Below are 18,832 nucleotides of genomic sequence, written 5' to 3'. Positions count from 1 at the left end.
GACAATAAGAAGAAGGCCTATTAATTAAAAAATGTCTGCAGGCAATGTAGGTAATATTTGTTAGACTGTCAGTACTATATGAGGGCCATTTGAAAAAGAGCAATAAAACATTTTTAAAAATAAAAAGGAACACAGTTCGATTACTACTTAAAATGAACTTTATTCAATATAAAATATAAATATTATCTATGTAAAATTAAGTAATTTTAAAGCAATATACAATTTAATACTACTAAAACTGAATTATGAATTTAGGGACAAACAATTAAAGAAACATTAAACAAATATTTTTGGCCTTCGGAACAAAATCACAATGTAGTATCTGTTTTGATGCAACACTTAATCTTTTCTGTGTTCGGTTGCTGGAGGAGAAATCTTTCATGACTGAGATTATTTTTGTTCCTATCCAGAGTGCCCCTTATTGGGAAGCTGGATTTTCCCCACAAGATTATATGTTTAAATATTTAAATACAGAAATTATATTTAAAGTTTTGTTTTTCTGTTTTTCTATGTTCATTTTTCCCCATGTTTTTCATCAAAATGTGTAGCGTATTAGTTGTCTCACAGGCCATCATCAGTGATTGCTCACTCGCAGTAACCTGTGGTGTTCCCTGGAGACCAAGTGACAACAAGTCTCCCCAGATTTCCAGTGTTGTCTACCTCTTGACCACTTATGCAGATGATTGCATGTTATCGCAACAGCCGTTGTTACTGATTTCTCATTGGCATCGGCCATTGGTGTTTCCTGAGGTTTAGGTAACAAAATGCCTCCCCAAGGTACCAGATTTGAACTGCACACTTCCATTAGAGATTTGGTTAGTACTCTCTCACTTCGGTCTTTCCATCCTCCCTGACCCTTCACAATTAGGTGTGGCGCCAGTTGATGTCATCTACACCAGTTTTTATTATTATTATTATTATTATTATGATAATAATAAGGGTGCTTGTACAGTGTATACACGTGTATTTTAAATATTTTTTTCAAGTTAAATTAAATTTTGGGTTTGTATTACTGTACACATAGATTCGAAAAACTTGTTAAAAATATATAACAAATAAATGTTATCAAAGGCAAAATAAGTTACTCTTCTACCAAACTGGATATATTTTTAGGGTTCTGCATTATACACATAGATTCGAAAAAGTGGTCAAAAATCAAATATATACCAAATAAATGTTATCAAAGGAAAGATATTACTCTTCTACCTATCTGGAAAGGCTTTTAGTGGTTTTACTCACTTTAAAACATGTAATCGCTTCGAAAATAATACAAAGTTTATCGATAAATTTTAAAAAGAAAAATGTCGGCATGTTTGGTAGAAAAGTGACTTATCTTAACTTTAATAACATTTATTTGTTATATATTTGTTTTTTGACAACTTTTTCAAATCTATGTGTATAGTAAAACAAACCCGTCATGTAAATTATTTGCAGTTAAAATTAAAAAAAAAAAAAAAATGAAGTTTCAAATATATTTCAAAGAAATAAATTATGCTCGGTGCTAAAATATCGATAATTCACCGATCGTAAAAAAAAAAAAAAAATTGTCGTGAAAAATGCTAGCTTTAAAATATTTGGAAATACTCAGTGAAATATTTTATTTATTATTAAAAGAACGAACTGAAAAATATTATATAAAAAAATTGTTTGTTTTGCAGTAAAAAAAAATAAAAATGAAATGAAATATTCGACTTTCTTCGATAAAAAATAAAAGTTCAAACACGAATTCACTTACGATATTTTGATTAAAATTATCCCAAACGTGCAATTATAATAATTATTATCCGAATGGAGAATTGTTCTTTCTCTTTAGAACATACATGGACAATCGGTAACACATATTCGTCGCCATATTTTTTTATGTCAGTTAGCATGACCACGTGGTTGAATACCGGAAGCTGTCTATACCTACAACTTAATCAGGAAGTGACGTTACGCTGTCATATGCACCGGCCTTCTTTTTCGGTAGCCACGATCATATCAACGATCCAATGACTTCATCAGACTTTACAGAAATAATTATTATGATTCGGAAAAAGATATTTGAAAAAGTACGAAAAAATAATGGGGGAAAAAAAAAAAATTTTGCGCTTTTTCTAATATCTATTTTTGTTAATCATAATAATTATTTCTGTAAAGTCTGAGGAAGTTACTGGATCGTTGATACGATTCCGTAACCGAAACATGCGTAACTGAGCAGATAAACGGGTAATAAAAAATATATATTTGCTCTGCAATAGTATTGAGCACTCTCTTCAGGTTTTTACTAATTACCATTTTACCTCCAAAATAAAAAATGGGCAATTTCTAAAAAAAACTTCCGATCTTCAAGGTGAGACGCTAACCTCAATGTCGTTTAAAAAAGATCAATAACAACAAAAAAAACTACGTAAATATATATACGATAAAAACTAAACAGTAAATCGTCTATGGCATCATAGCTTAATGGATAAGACGCTGGACTGAAATAATAACAGTCAAGCTACGCTAAAGAGGGGTAGGGCCCCGAAACAAGCATGTACGTAGATTACTGTTTTAAAAATAAATAAATAAAAATATTGTTTACGTCCAAAATAAAAAATGGGCAATTTCTAAAAAAAACATCCGATCTTCAAAGTGAAGACGCTAATCTCAATATCGTTTAAAAAAGATCAACAACAAAAAACTACGTATATATATATATATATATATATATATATATATATATATATATATATATATATATATATATATATATATATATATATATATATATGACGTCCTCTTTTCCATATCGCTGTCTAGATTTGGAGTCTACAATTGTCACTTAACCTACTTTCACTCCCTTTTAAATTTATTTTCTGGAAAAATATATTTTTTTCTTTTATTTGAGAACCAAAAACCTTCAATGGCACATAAACTTTATTACGTCGCCTGAAGAGGACTTTTAGTTCTTGCTAACGAATTATCCGAAACATTAGCATGTAATATTTTTCTATATGAATAATAATAATATTACATATATGTAATATAAATTGTAAAAGTCAACCGATTTAAAGGAATAAATTATAAGATGGTGAACATCAGGGAATATTTTTGAATATAGTTTTTTTTCATTTATTCTCTATAACTGTAAATATTCTCTCTGTAATTACATTGAGCTTCTAAAATAAGGATTGGTATATATTAGAAGAAAATATATTTCTACAGGAATATATATATGAGAGATGATAGATTATGCCTATCGCGATACTATAATGGATAAACATTAGAAAGACTTCGGAAAGATTTAGTAAAGTTTTTCAAGGAGCTAAATTTTAAGGTAACTATAAAGACATATTTAAATAGATTTTTTGATAGAACATTAGATCTCGTGAAAAAATATAAACACCCTTCCATAAGCTAAATAAAAAGCTCATATACATAAATAAAGTTTTAAGCCATCCACCCACAGTGTTAAAAAACATGGTTGCTAATGTTAGCAAAAGAATATCAAGACTTTCTTCGAATGCTGAAGTGTTTGAACAGGCAGTGCCATACTATAACGATCCACTAATCAACAAGAAAATAAAAAAGAAATTATAATTTGGTTCTTATCTCCGTTCTCACTTAATACTAAAACTAGAGTAGGGTTTGTCCAATAGCTGACACAATCTACAAACATACTTGAAAAAAAAAAAAAAGAATATAATTTGAAAAAATCGGAATGACACGGTTCATTTAAGCAACGATATTCACATATGAACACCTTTAGAGATAAAACCAAGATCAAGACAACCTTAGCAACCGCGCGTGGGAGCTTAAGGAAAACAGAGTACTTTTTACCATAAAATGAAAAAAATTGAACACAACCCCCCCCGAATTTAAACAATGCTCACTTTGCAATACGGACAGATACCATATTCTACAGTCAATTCACACCCCAGGAATAAGCTGCTTAAATATGCGGAGCGAATCCTTGACATGTTGTATACACAGAAAAAGAGTACTCCTTATAAACTGGGAAAATAAAAAGGATAAAATCCGAATTCCTTAATAACTTTAATTTTTAAAGAATTTAAATAAAAATTATATAAGTTTGATCATTTGTATTTTTGATATTTTATTATTATATATTATATATTTTTCATTATTATAATTTTTTTATATAGGTTTTGTTTTAAACTTTAATGTATTAAATTTATTTTTTATTATTATAATAATAATTATTATTAATATTATTATTGTTATTATTATTTTATTTTTATTTTTATTAAAAATATTTTTATATTTTATGATTTATATTCTACTTTTAGATTATTTAAATTATTATCTGGGAAAAAGTAATCATTTTGTAAGAATATGATTTATATATAAAAAAAGAGAAATATAATTTGTAAGAGTTTAATATACAGACCTCTTAAACTAGAAAGACCTCCCTCAAAAAAACAAGGATACATTGAAATGTTTAAATTTTAAACACAGCTAATATGGATTAAGTAGAAATATAAGTTGTTTTTGGAATTGGGTTTTAAATTTGGGATTTTAAACTGAAAGTTAAATTGTAAAATTAAATTTAAATTTAAATTTAAAATTTTAAATTTTTAATTAATATAAAGGTTTTAAAAAAGGTTAATTAATATTAGGCTTTAAATTTAATAAAAATGTCTTATTTGAGAAAATATGATTTCATAATTAAAATTTTTATAAAATAGGTTTCTTCAGACTATTTTAAAGAAATTGCATTTTTCCCATCTAAAATAGGGAGGGTGAAAATATAAACATGGTGTATGATATATACAAGAAAAGTATTAAGTTAAATGTAAATATAATAAAATAATTATTATAAAATTTGAAATGGCTTAAACATGATATACGATATATATAATAAAAGGAATAAAGTTAACTATAAACATATATAATAACATAATTATTATACAATTTGAAATGGTTTTCAGAAAAACTTGAGATAACTAGGTTTAAAGATAGGGATAAATTATTAAATATTGAACAGGGAACTGCTATATCCTGCAAACATTCCAGAATACACGCACTTAAAGAACTCCAAATTAGTAGACCAGAACAACTATGAGTACAACTACCCCCCATCAAATAGCCCCCCCCCAAAGAGGATAAGTGAGGTCGCAACTATGATCCTACCCGTATGGATTACATAAGTCGCTTAATATTCTACTTCATCAAGCAGTTATAATATTACGAACCTAAATAAATACCTGTATGAAACTATATTTGAACCAAACGAGTAATAGATTGTTTGGGTGAAACTCGTAATAATATATGCATGTGGATATTTTTGTGTGTGTGCATGTATGGATATATGATCTTTATATACCTGGGTAGGAAAAAAAAAGGATGAACGAATAAATAGATAAAAGAAAGTAAGGAATGAAGGGTGAATGAAGGAAAAGGGAATAAAGAAATAAGGGGGAATGAATAAAGATGAAGGTAAGTACTACAATATATAGCTTTTATACTCAGTATGTATAACCTAAATACTCTGATTTCTGTCATATGTTATTATATAGTATTATTGTATCGTTATACATCTTATGTATATCTGCCTAACCATCGAAAGAGTGCTTGCTTAATATGAGGATAGGCCTATGAACTTCAAGCTGAATTCACTATAAATTTTTACGTAGTAAAAAAAAACGTACAACTTAGGAAAAGGTAACAAGCGGGTGGGGGCGGGTAATATAACTATGCGTGTGGAGTTTGATAGAAAAAGAGAATCATGTAGTACATGAGTTCATGTCTATTTCTATTTTAGATGTATCATTTGGTGGCAATGTACATATATATATATATATATATATATATATATATATATATATATATATATATATGCGCCTGTATTTTGTGTAAATATGTATGTATAAGTGTATTTATGCATGCGTGTATGTTTGTGTATGTATATATGCGTGTGTATGTGTATGTATGTGTATGTATATGGATGTAGATGTATATATGTATATATGTATATATATGCATATACATTTCTGAACTATTAAAATAGGCTGTCTCGTATATGATAGTTGTAGCAATGTATATTACAAGAATGTATGGGTGTCTGAGTGTATATGTATGTATGTTATATATGTATATGTATATGTATATGTACACCCGTGTGGACTGTAGTGGCATGCTGTTTCATATATAAAGGGGTTACCACACCACTGAAGTAAAAATGCACCTTATTATTATTGAAAAAGCTTTTTGCATTTGTGCATGTATTGCTGTGTTTTCCTGCGTTGTGAGTTAGCGAGTTTCTGTGTGTCCCTGCGCGTGTGTGTATGTGGGTGTATGCGTGGGTCTGTGTTGGTATCTATATGTGTATGAGTCTCGTATACGTCTGTGGAGATTTGGAGAAACGAGGGGATGGGGATGTTGTCTGCGCCTGCGGATGGTCTCAATGTGTGTATGTATTGTGTGTATGCTGGTGTGCGTGTGCGTATGTGTATATGTATGTGTGTATGTATATGTGTATATACGTGTATATATGTATGTGTGCTTATATATAGATGTGTGTACGTGTGTATGTATATGTATGTATACATATGTATATGTTGTGTGTATGTGTATGTGTGTATGTGTGTACGTATGTGTATGTATATGTGTATATCTATATATATATATGTATGTATATGCATGTGTGTGTGTATATATATATATATATATATATATATATATATATATATATATGGGTTGATTTGTGGGGACGTGGATCCGGTTGGGGTCCACGGGTTTTGGGTTCCCAATCGTACAGTCTTATTATTGTTATTATTATTATTGATATTGGTGGTGTCATTAGTATTATCAATATTACAAGAATTATTATTATTAGGATTATTAGTGGGATTAATATTAGTTTTGATATAATAACAGTCATGATGTATGGTACCCAAGTGTGTACATGGATGTCTGGGTTTGAGGTTCCGCGTATGGATATTACTACGTATGTAAGTATAGATGTAAACATGTTATAACTGTATATGACCATTATATGTCTAGGTATGTGTGTATATGTGTGTATATATGCGCGGGTGTAGCAAGGTGTAGGTATTTATACGTATATTAATATATATGTATACATGTGGAGTTTCGATAACTTTCGAGGTTTTATATTTATTTTTATTTTGTTTGTTTATTGGTTTTGTTTTTATTTTGCTTTGTTTTGTTTTATTTATTTGTTTTATTTACCTTATTTTAATTTTAATTTTAATTTTATTCTTGCGTTGTTATAGTTATTGCCTAGTTTCAGCGCGCGTGTGAGTAAAATAAAACGAACGGCATATATCTGCTTCTGAATATCTGTATTAACGTGTGTGTGTGTGTGTGTGTGTCTGTGTGTGTCTGTGTGTGTGTGTGTGTGTGCGTGTGTGTGTGTGTACATGTATCTGTGTGGATGGGTGTAGATTAAAAGACACCGGTCAGTACTCAGTGACCATAAGAAATGTTTTAAAATTTACGGACTGCAAGTCAAAAATACTAAATTCTCAATTACCTTATGCCATAAAACCAAAAGATGGAATAGATAAAAAGAAAGGGAAATAAAAAAGATGTTTATTATCTTCAAAGACCTCACTTGTCCTCCCCCCCCGCTTATAACTCCCACCCAGGTTACATTCTAACTTTGTAAACGAAATAAGAAAATGTTTTTGTTTGAAATATCAGTTCTCGACGGTAATTGTTGGCCTGAAGACGTAGTCCCCCAACGCGGGTGATTACAGAAACATGTATGCACATATGTAGCCATTAATGTTTGTATAAATAAATTTAATATATATATATATATATATATATATATATATATATATATATATATATATATATATATATATATATATATATTAGTGTAGGACCGATTAATCGGAATAGAAATCGGGAACCGGAAAAATCGAAAAAATTGGGGGTATCGGAATCGGTATCGGAATCGAAAAAAAATGCCTATTTTCCGATGCCAAAACGATTCTTTTAATTGCATTTTTATTTGATTTTGTTTTAAACAAAATCTTCCATTGCTGGTAATAAATGATAAAATAATAAGTATTTATTGATTTTAAAGTAAAGCTAAAATCGATAGATCGTCCTTCACAAGTGTAATTTTACGTTAAGGAAAATATCTACATATTTTACATGTGTTCTTTTTTTTACAGAAATCGGGAAAATAACAACTGTATAGTTAAATATTAAGAGAGTTATAAAGAATCGGAATAGAAATCGATAATTACATCGGAATCGGGAATTTAGTATGGAATCGGTAATTGTATCGGAATCGGAAAAAATATTGGGATAGCCCCATCCCTAATATATATATATATATATATGTATATATATATATATATATATATATATATATATATATATATATATATTGTTTTATAAATGTTTATTTTTGAAATATTGTTAATTTTAATGTATACCGTTTTCGTTTAACGGGTGGAGACTGTTATGATAAAAATTGAATCACCGTTAATTTCGAGCAAAACTCAATGTATCTACTTTATCGGTGCAGAGCTTACATAGTACAAAACTTTGGAAATAACACCTGACGAATTGATGAGAATAGGAGACTTTTATGAACACATAAAATCATGGAAGTGATATCGCATTTCACGAAACGACTGTAATCCAAGATGAAATTAAAAAAAAATTACAAAAAAGAATATATATATATATATATATATATATATATATATATATATAGTCGGGATCGGAATCGAGAATAAGAAAATGTGTTGAACGGTATATATATATATATATATATATATATATATATATATATATATATATATATATATATATATATTATGTGTGTGTGTTTAAATATGTGGAAAAATTATTCATAACTTTTAAGCTTTAAAGCAAAACAAGTAACTATTTTTTAATAACAATTCGTGTCGACAAGTCTAATTACATTTACCCAGTGTTTTATTCATACAAAAAATAATAATAATAGTAATAATAAATAAATAAATGAATGAGTTCTTTAGGCTATGTTACACAGTATATATATAAAAATAGATCCACAAAAATGAAAAAAAAAAAATGAATATTTTATGATTTTCTGATATTTTCATTCTTAACCGATGAATAACTAACTACAATTTTTTTCTTCGAGACAAAGTGAAACTTGATTTACAAAATAATCAATAAAAAAAGAATTGTTAGTTTTTAAGGCTTCTTTTTATAGGACATTTATGGTGAATTGCTGGAAGGAAGTCTCAGCTAAAAACACACACACACACACATACACATTGCCAGCGGCTTAAGGATACGAGCAAGACTTTAATTATATACTATGCAATACATTACTAGAGAGACGTTCGAAAAGTAATGCCTCCTAATTTTGCTCCACCCAAATGAACCAAAGAGGATTGCAAATTGCATTGCTATGATGACTGAACTTATGCATTCAAGACCAAGAAGGTTCCCTCGCTCTGCTACAGATATTTACGGTGTAAAACTCTAAGAAACCAACCCCTGTCATGGACGTGCGTCAGAAGCAGAGATGCGTTATAAAATTCCTCCATGTAGAAGAAATTAAACCGATCAACATTCATGGAGCATGTTTAACGCTTCTGAAACAGATGCAGTTGATGTCAGTGCAGTTAGGAGATGGGTTCGTCGATTTCAGAGTGACGATAGGGATGTGAGTGACAAAACGCACACTAAACGGGTGTTTATCATGAAGGATTGGCGAGGGGGGACCAGAGATTGGAGCTCGGACGAGCACTTATAACCGAATCGTCTATCGCTGGCAAAAGTGCATTGAGAACGGTAGTGAATATGTACAAAAATTCTGGAGCAACATCTGCAGCTCGTTTTAATGGTACTACTGCTGTCGACGTAGTTCTTCAATGTTTTAGCTTTTGAGTTTTAAAAAAGGTTGGTGCTCAGTTTACGATTTATTGTGTTCATTGTACGCCGACCCCCCCTCAACAAAAGGTGGCCATAAAATGGGTGCTCATTTTACCTCAAATTATTATATACAAGTGATCTCTTATCTTTTTTTTTTTAACTAACAGTATTAAATATTTTTTTAAACTACCCGTTTGCCGGAATTTTAAACGTTATTTTCGTTTTCAGCACCCTCGCAAACCTTTTTGGAAACCAGCATTTCTTCATATATGTTTAGCTACTTGTTTGCTGGAATTTGAAACATTATTTTCTGCACCCCGGAAAACATATATAAACCGTGATTTTAAGGTGGAAAGAATCCTCATATTAACCCTTGTGTCTTTGTTTGTTAAATAACGTGGTTAAGTGAAATTAAAATTTAATGACAGCCTCACATGTGTAATAATAGCGTGATGTAATTTTATCCATTTATAGTTTGTGTATATAAATAAACATGCACACATATAAATCGTATCGGAAATTCGAAAAACATACGCAACGAAACATTATCCGATGCGTCCCTTGTAATCGTTGCGGCATATTTAATAATAAAATAAAATAAAAGGTCAATTTAAAACAATTGTTAACCACATCTTAACATGTGAAATAATAGGGTGATTTAATTTTAGCCATTCATAGTTTGTGAAACAGTTATAATGTAAACAAACCTGAAAACTTAAAAATCGATCCAACACATCGAAAACAAAATGAGATATTTTTTCTAAAGCGTCCCTAATAACCGCTTAGTAAAAACGAATTACTGTCTTATTATCTGTATTACTAAAATAAAATATAACTAATAATTATTTGTCACTGCATCTTTAATAATAAAGCAAAATATAATTAATAATTATTTGTCAATGTAAATGGAATGAATGGAAACTGCAATGGAAACATAAAACTCCAATTTCCGTTTTGTAAAATAAAACGACAAATAATCAATAAACAAAGTAATTAGTTTCATAGTGTTCATCTGAGCTCCAATCTCTGGTCCCCCCTCGCCAACTTTCACGAAAAACACCCGTCTAGCTGAAACCACCGTCAGTAATTTTCCCCACTCTTTATCTGTGCCTAAATCAAAACGTAGATTCCATGAACAAAGCTTCTTTCTTAGAGGTGCACGCCTGTCGAACTCTCTTCCGTTTGCCTGTTTCCCACCTGACTACAACTTGGATATCTTCAAGTTCAACATAAACAAATTCCTGATAAATCGCCCCCTTAAGTAAGACACTTTATCAAATCTCCATTACTAACGATTACTACGATATTATCCCATTGATTACTATACACGCTATAACCCTTATCCCCGAGTGGCTTCCGGGCCTTGATAAGTGGTGACTACCATGTAAAAACAATAATGATGATGATTACGACGACGGTAATAATAAAAATAAATTAATATCATCATCATCGATGATGATGATGATGACGACGACGACGATATATTCTATAGGTTATAAAAAATATTTTTCAGTTATATATCCTTCATAATGTCGACCAAATTATCTCAAATAACAAGCTCAATGAAGATATGTTTCTTGTTCAGAGCATATGTAGTGATTAATTACATCACATTATACAAAAAGAAAAATCAAACCAAACTCATATAAAACATCAATATTTTCACAAAGAAGTCACCACTTATCAAGGCCCGAATACTATTAGAGGATACGATTTAATGAGTGCACGGTAGTTTTCAGGACAACAGCGTAGTAATCGTCAGTAGTGGGAATTTTGTATAATTTGATGATTTACAGGAACGTCTCAACAAGAATTTGTTTACGTTAGACTTGAAGACGATCATATTGTAGTCAGTTGGAAAGCAGACCAGCGGAGCAGAGTTTTACAGGCAGGTCGTCTTGGGCAAAAAGCTTTGTTCATGGAACGCACGTTTAGATTTAGGGACAGATAGAGAGTGAGGGAAATTGTTGATAGCTGTTATAGCTTGACGAGTGTTTGTTGTGAAAGTTTCGCAAGGAAGGACTATAGATTGGAGCTCAGACGAGCATTTCCCCTTGAAATAACGGTAGAGTAGAAACAGGCTAGCAACGTCTATGCACGTTTCGCAACCAGAAACAAAAAATAATATTGTTCTTTGTTCATTTGACTGTTCCGGTAAATATTTATAAAAATACACACATCGTTTATTGGAGGGAATTTTTATCTATAATTCTCTTCTTAAAAAAACCCTCTATATTATGTTAAATTAATTAAATATACCAAAGACCCTCCCTCCAGCGAGAACATATTTTAAGTGTTGATCAGTGCTGGCGTCAAAAACTGTTTTCTCGTAATCTAATATATATTAACGACTATATGTCTGTTTCCATATTTTTAAAATTCTATCGCTTTCGAAACTCATAGTTGCAGAGCGGCCTCAAACTCAAAGTTGCAGAGCGGCCTCAAATGATTGGATTTTTATGAGCAGTTCTTTTATGGGTCTTTAGTCGGTTAAAATTGTTTCCAAGGGGCCAAACGTGGGTCAAAATTGAAAAAAAAAATCGTTGACTATTTTATATATTCTTCTTAGTTAATAAGTACGAGCTGTGCAATAGATGCGACCACAGAAATCAGGCAATATTAATAAACTGAAAACAAATATTACGTAGTAAATCTAATACATAAAAGCGAAAATGTATGTATGTGTGTTCGCTTTTTCTGTGTGTCTACAAAAGGCTTTTTTCCGAGAAGCAGTCGCTCGCTTCACAACTTTTTAAAACTTTTTATATCACATATAAATCGTAATATCTCACAGTTAACAACGAAGCTCGCCTGTCTATTTAATTTGCTCGATTTCGGGAAGACAAATATTCAATATTTGTCGATCGCCGCATGTGGGTTAGTCTTTTTCGTATAACATCTTGGGGGAGGGGGAAAAGAAAAGCGTTCAGCAGTAAATGAAATACTATCCCGCCGTCAAACTTGACCTCATTAAGTCATTAAAATGAACACCTGCTAAATCCAAATAATTAAATAAATTCAAACGTGTTCCCGTTAGCATTTCGCGGTGGGGCAATGGTTAACGTCGCACGTTTTTTTTTTTTTCACACTTTAATTTACAACTTTCCCTCAAGGGTTCGGGTTCGATCCTCATACTTACTTTTTGTAACACCCCCACACCTCCAAACATCCGAGAAACGCCGGGTACCCCTCACTAGTCTAATATATAAAAGGCAAATCGGGCGCGTGCGTTTTTGTATGTCCACGAAAGGCTTTTTGCATCAGTTTTCTTGCGTCGGTTATATTCCGGGAGAAGTTTCCTTCTCTTTCCTATATCGTAATATCTCGGATTCGCAAACGAACATTGTCTCTTTTTTTATAGAATTTAAAAAAAAAATCCATCGTTTCGAGCGTTTGTTTGTCTTCCTCGTATGAATAAAGCGAAACTAATCGAATGCAAATGCAAGTGCCTGGCATTCGAGCCGGGTAGTATCTTTTCTGTAAATGGTTCTTGGTCAATGTAAAGGAAACCCTTCATGCTGAGGCAATTACTATTTATTTAGATACTGCCAGAGTGCCCCTTTTTTGGGAGAGCTAGTCTTCCCTCACATTAAAAACGACCCTATGTCTAATTTGCTGTCGTGGGGAAGCAAATAAACAAGACAGAAAGCAGAAAGCTTAACTGGCCCCAGGCAAAGTTTTAAAGCAACTTTCATTTCTGCGCATACGTGATGACTCCTTTGATTCTCAACTTAATTACCAACTCATTGAATTCACTAACCGCTTTGACCTAATTGTTAGCGAGGAAGATTATTCGTTTTCGAGTTCTATCTTTTATTTATTTTTTTTTTCACGTCTTTGCCTCCTTCGCTATCCGGGTTCGAGCCTGCCTGCCTACTATAACTTTTTTTAAATTTTTTATTTTTATTATTTATTTTTTTTTGTAGCTCAACACACACCTCCAAACACCCGGGCAGCGCCGGGCACCCAGGATAGTCTAATATATAAAAGGCAAAATGTGTGTTTGCATGTCTTACAGAAACTTTCAACAGACGCGCCAGAACGTGACAAAATTCGTATCTTATCAAAGATCCATATCTCGGACGACAAATATCGAAATATTGGTCAAAAAGATATTCTTGACCGTCAATTGGGCCGTTTTTTTAACACTTTTATCGTCGACATTTTTTCAAGTCATTCAAACCTCGCCTGAACGAGATCGGATAAAACAGATTTCGAACACCTGTGACGTCTCAATATGCGATGGGCGTATCGATAATACCGTTTACGTTTTTCTTCACCTCCTTTTCTTATTGTACGTTACGAGTTCGAGCGTACCTAATTTTTGTTTTGCGCTCGCACGGGTACTCGCTGCTATTTTGAGTTGTTTTTAAGTTTTAATTTTTTTTTAAATTTTAATTATTAATCAGGTCATATACATCTCACGTTGGTACAGTGTTAACGTTACCAGCTTTGAATGCTTCGGCTTCTATTATAGCTGATAGCATCTAAATACTTTTTTATTTTTACTTTTGAAATCACAACTCTATAATAATATATACGAAATCTGGACAAAATAAATATCACATTTAAGCGTATTTTACGCCCGGGCAAAGCCGGCGCCCATCCCTGCTAGTAAAAACTAACTGCTAAAGAGAAACAACTGATTGAATGAGTTATGCATCATGAAGAGACAGGCAATATATTATCTTAAAATGTATGTTTTTTTTTATAGTCATGGATTAATTCAATAATGTAAGTATGTAACCAAGCGCTTATGGTGGCTATATGCAAATATCGAGCCGAGAGCGAAATGACGTTACTGTAAGGAGAAAGAAAAATAATATAAGAAACGACGGTGACGTTAGTGCCGTGAGTGACGTCACAGTAGTAAGGAGAAATGCAGGAGATAAATGTTGTTACAAAGAGTAGAGTAGAGTTCTTTTTTTTTTCGCCTCATTTGCGACGTAGTCTGCATACAACGTGTGGCTCCCGTGTAACATTTCAAAAACGAAAAAGGTCGTTAAAAAATCAAAAAATTTCATTGCATCATATATTATAATTTTCAAATATTTGTACTGGTGTTTTTTTTTTTTTTTTTAAATTTCATTCACCCAGAGGAAGTCTCGCAATAAAGATGAAACGTTGATGAACATATTACTTGGCTTGTTCCTTTTTTACCTCTCTATTTCGTCAGAATACGACTCTCACTATTCTCATCACACACACACACACACACACACACACACACACACCACGCATATATATATATATATATATATATATATATATATATATATATATATATATATATATAGTAATAAGTAGTAATAAATAGAGATATTTATACTTAGAAATAAAATAGGTTTAATGCTTCAAGAATTCACACTAGAACTGTTCGCAAGAGTGGTCAGAATACTTGGATAAATCAATTGTAAAAGTGACCTTCTTCTGAAGGTTGAAGGTTCAATTCTCAGTGTTGGCGACCGAAAAATACAATTGCGAATTACTTAGGACCTCTATCCAGTGATGGCTGACGAGACAAGAACATGCTACCCCCGTGAAGAAAATAAAAGGTCCCGTTCGAAATTCCGTCCAAATTCCCGAGTTCGACAAAAAAAATACACCTGAAGAAGGTCGGAGGTTACAGCGACCGACACTTTATGAAAATCACACTCAAAGTCCGAATAATACAAATAACTAACCTTCATCTAAAAAAATTTAGAAAATTTCTCTGTATCGTTTTCGTTTTGCTGAAATATCTGTTTTTATACGCCCGCATCTTGTCTGAAGTCTCTCTTTGACCAGTGGCAAAAGTTGATTTTCATTTGTTCTGGTCACGTCTGTCTCCTGACGTCAGAATATCATTAACATCAAACCGTCAATAGTCTATCAAGTTCGCAGCTAACCATAGGGAAGGGAGGAAGGAAGTAAATCATTCACCCGAATAGCAAATGAGGCATCACGTTGAGTTCTTTTATTTGTGTGAGACACCGTCTCGCCTGAAGGTGTCCGGGGGCGACGAGGCTGTAAAATTTGAAAAAGCTGTCCGCTTTTTCCCGCTATTAATCTGTTTTGTAAACAATCGTTAATAATTAGCTGTTTACGTATTAAGCGTAAAAAAAAAAAAAATAAATATGGCTCAAAAAAAAAAAAAGAAAAAGAAAAAGAAGACAAATATTACGCAGGGGCAGACAACTCTTCATTATCTATCTGAACATTTTCTATAGAAGTTTCTTTGAATTAAACGCCCTTGTTTTACTTTCTAGAATAGATGGTTAGCAATGTTTATTTTTAGTTTAATTTTCACGCTTAATATATAAACAGGTAGTATTTATTTAGGATAAAATGTTTCCAAACGTACTGACTCCCATTTTCTTTTTGCCTAAATGAGTCAGAGAGGATTACAAATTGCAATGTTATGATGACCGAACTTATGCATTTATGACTAAAAATTTCATATCTTTGTTTTAGATATTGACGGTGTGAGACACTAAGAAAGTAACTCCTGTCATAGATATGCGCCAGAAGCAGTGTTGCCTCGTTTAATTCCCCCCATGTACTACCCCTGAAAGTATCCTGTACCTCTACAAGGCCACCATTCGCCCATGTATGGAGTATTCTTGTCACATTTCGGCTGGTGCATCTGCTATTAGTCTCTCATTCCTGGACAGGGTTCAAAAGAGAGTCGCCAAGCTGATAGGTCCTGAACTGTTATCTAAACTCCAACCTCTGTCGCTTTAACGAAATGTTGCATCCCTCCGCTTGTTCTACAAGTATTTTAATGGTGGATGCTTCGACGAACTACAAGCCCTCGACGTAAATACCCCCGACAAACCCGAAAAGCAGCAAAGTCCCACCTCTACACAGTAGATATCTCTAGAAGTATGAAAAACTTCTACTCTAATAGCTTTTTTTTCTCCAGAACTGTTAGATTTTGGAATTCCCGTGCAGTTTCCTGCTTTCCCAATTGCACTGACATGCAGAAGTTCAATGTAATGTGAATAGACCTTTCGCTGCTCAACTTCCTACATAGTATCCCTGCAACTTATGTCCAGGATAGTAGCCCCCTACATCAAAGTGGCACTGTGTCTTGTTTCGGGTGAAAATGTAATTAAAAAAAATAACAAACAAAAAAAAAAAACCCTTAATCGATCAACATTCACCGGTGCCTGTTGAACATTTACAGAGCCGATGAAGTTGATGTCAGTACAGTAAGAAGGTGGTTTCGTCGATTTCAGCGTGAGTGAGAAAGCGCGCTTTGGACTTTTATGACCGAAACATCAAAAGATGCCAGCAAATGCGCCTTGAAAAAGGTCATGAGAGACCTATTTCGGAATGCAGTCTACCCGATCAAAGGGTAATGCCTCCTATTTTTATTCCGCCCGAATGGATCAGAAGAGAGTGCAAATTACATTATTTTGATGACTGAACATATGCATTTATGACCTAACATTCTAATCTCTCTGTTGCAGATATTGACAGTGTGAAACGCTAAGAACGCAACCCCATGCCATGCACCTGCGTCAGGAGCAGAGCTGCGTTATTTAATTCCTGGCATATTCATTGAGGATGCTAGTGATTACGTAGAAAAAATAAATTCTGAAGCTGAAAAGGTCGCTCTCTTTTATGGTACCACTCCCGTCCGTCTTCAATTTTTGGGTTTACTATTCAAACAACACTCGTATAACAAAGCGCGCTCCAGACGGCCATGACCGACATGGTTCATCGCTGGCAAAACTGCATTATGGATAGTGGTAACTATGTAGAAAAACTAAATTCTAGAGCATACAACTCGTTTTCATGATACCACTACCGTCTTTACAGCCCTTCAACGTTTTGAGTAATGGTATTTTGTTTTCGATAATAATTTAATATCTATTCGTTTAGGTAATGTTATATACGTACTCGGAGGCCACCCGGCATTGCCCGTTCGTAAAATACGCTTAAAAATATTTTGATTAATGCAGATTTTGTATTTAGTATTATACTAGCAGTACCTGCAAACCAGTTTTGCCCGGTAGAACCGTGCCTCTCCATCGAAAAAAAAAAAATTAAAGTACAGTTGTTTTTGTTGTTGTTGTTGCTGCCCAAGACACCTCCAACTCCTCACGGTAAGAACGGCTATCGGAATGGTTACCCTCGGCCTCCCTCAAGAACGGGTGGAGAGAGGTGGTGTAGTAAGGATATTGAGCAAGCCCCAGCCGTAAAAAAAAAAAAATAGCAGCGAGGGGGGGATTAGACGCAGTAGTCAGCCAGGGTTGAGAGAGGTGAAAAAAAAAAAATGAAAAAATGTAGTCGGGAGGCAAGCAGGCTCGAACCTTTAAATGAAATATTAAAAGAAAGAGAAAAAAGCCATTTAGCTGTCGAGAGAGAGAGAGAGAGAGAGAGAGAGAGAGAGAGAGAGAGAGAGAGAGGAAGAGAGAGAGTGAGTCTGTAAGTTTTGACTAAATTCGTTGTTTTCAATAAAGAATAACAGGAAAAGATTTATCTGTTCTGCAACCTTCCTGACCCCAACTTAACTTCTCAACTCTACAACCCTACTCACTTCATTCCCACACCCACACATAATATATATATATATATATATATATATATATATATATATATATATATAGTGTGTGTGTGTGTGGGTACGCGTGTGTAATATCAGTGAATGGATTTTATATATATATATATATATATATATATATATATATATATATATATATATTGTCATTGCAAAGGAAAAAAAGGCACACACACCCTATGCTCACTGCAGCAGCGTCGTCAGTCAGTACTTTCTGTAGACTCGTTTTCACATCTGTCTCATCTGCTCCTGTGGCCTGTTTTTATAAAAGACAGAGTCCTCCAAATTTGCATATTTGCATATGAACGCGAGAGCACACGAGATTCGACGAGACTGCATTGTTATATAACGCCGCAGGCGCCATCTTTGACCCTTTTCATCATCATGAAACACACCGATGCCGTTTAAAAGGTAAGCCTGCGTTCCCACAATGTTCGTCATATA

Source organism: Euprymna scolopes, chromosome 24, assembly GCF_053919585.1.
Source record: "Euprymna scolopes isolate OS-2025 chromosome 24, ASM5391958v1, whole genome shotgun sequence".
NCBI lineage: Eukaryota > Metazoa > Mollusca > Cephalopoda > Sepiida > Sepiolidae > Euprymna > Euprymna scolopes.
The sequence above is the reverse complement of the archived record's forward strand: the minus strand, read 5'-3'. Positions refer to the sequence as shown.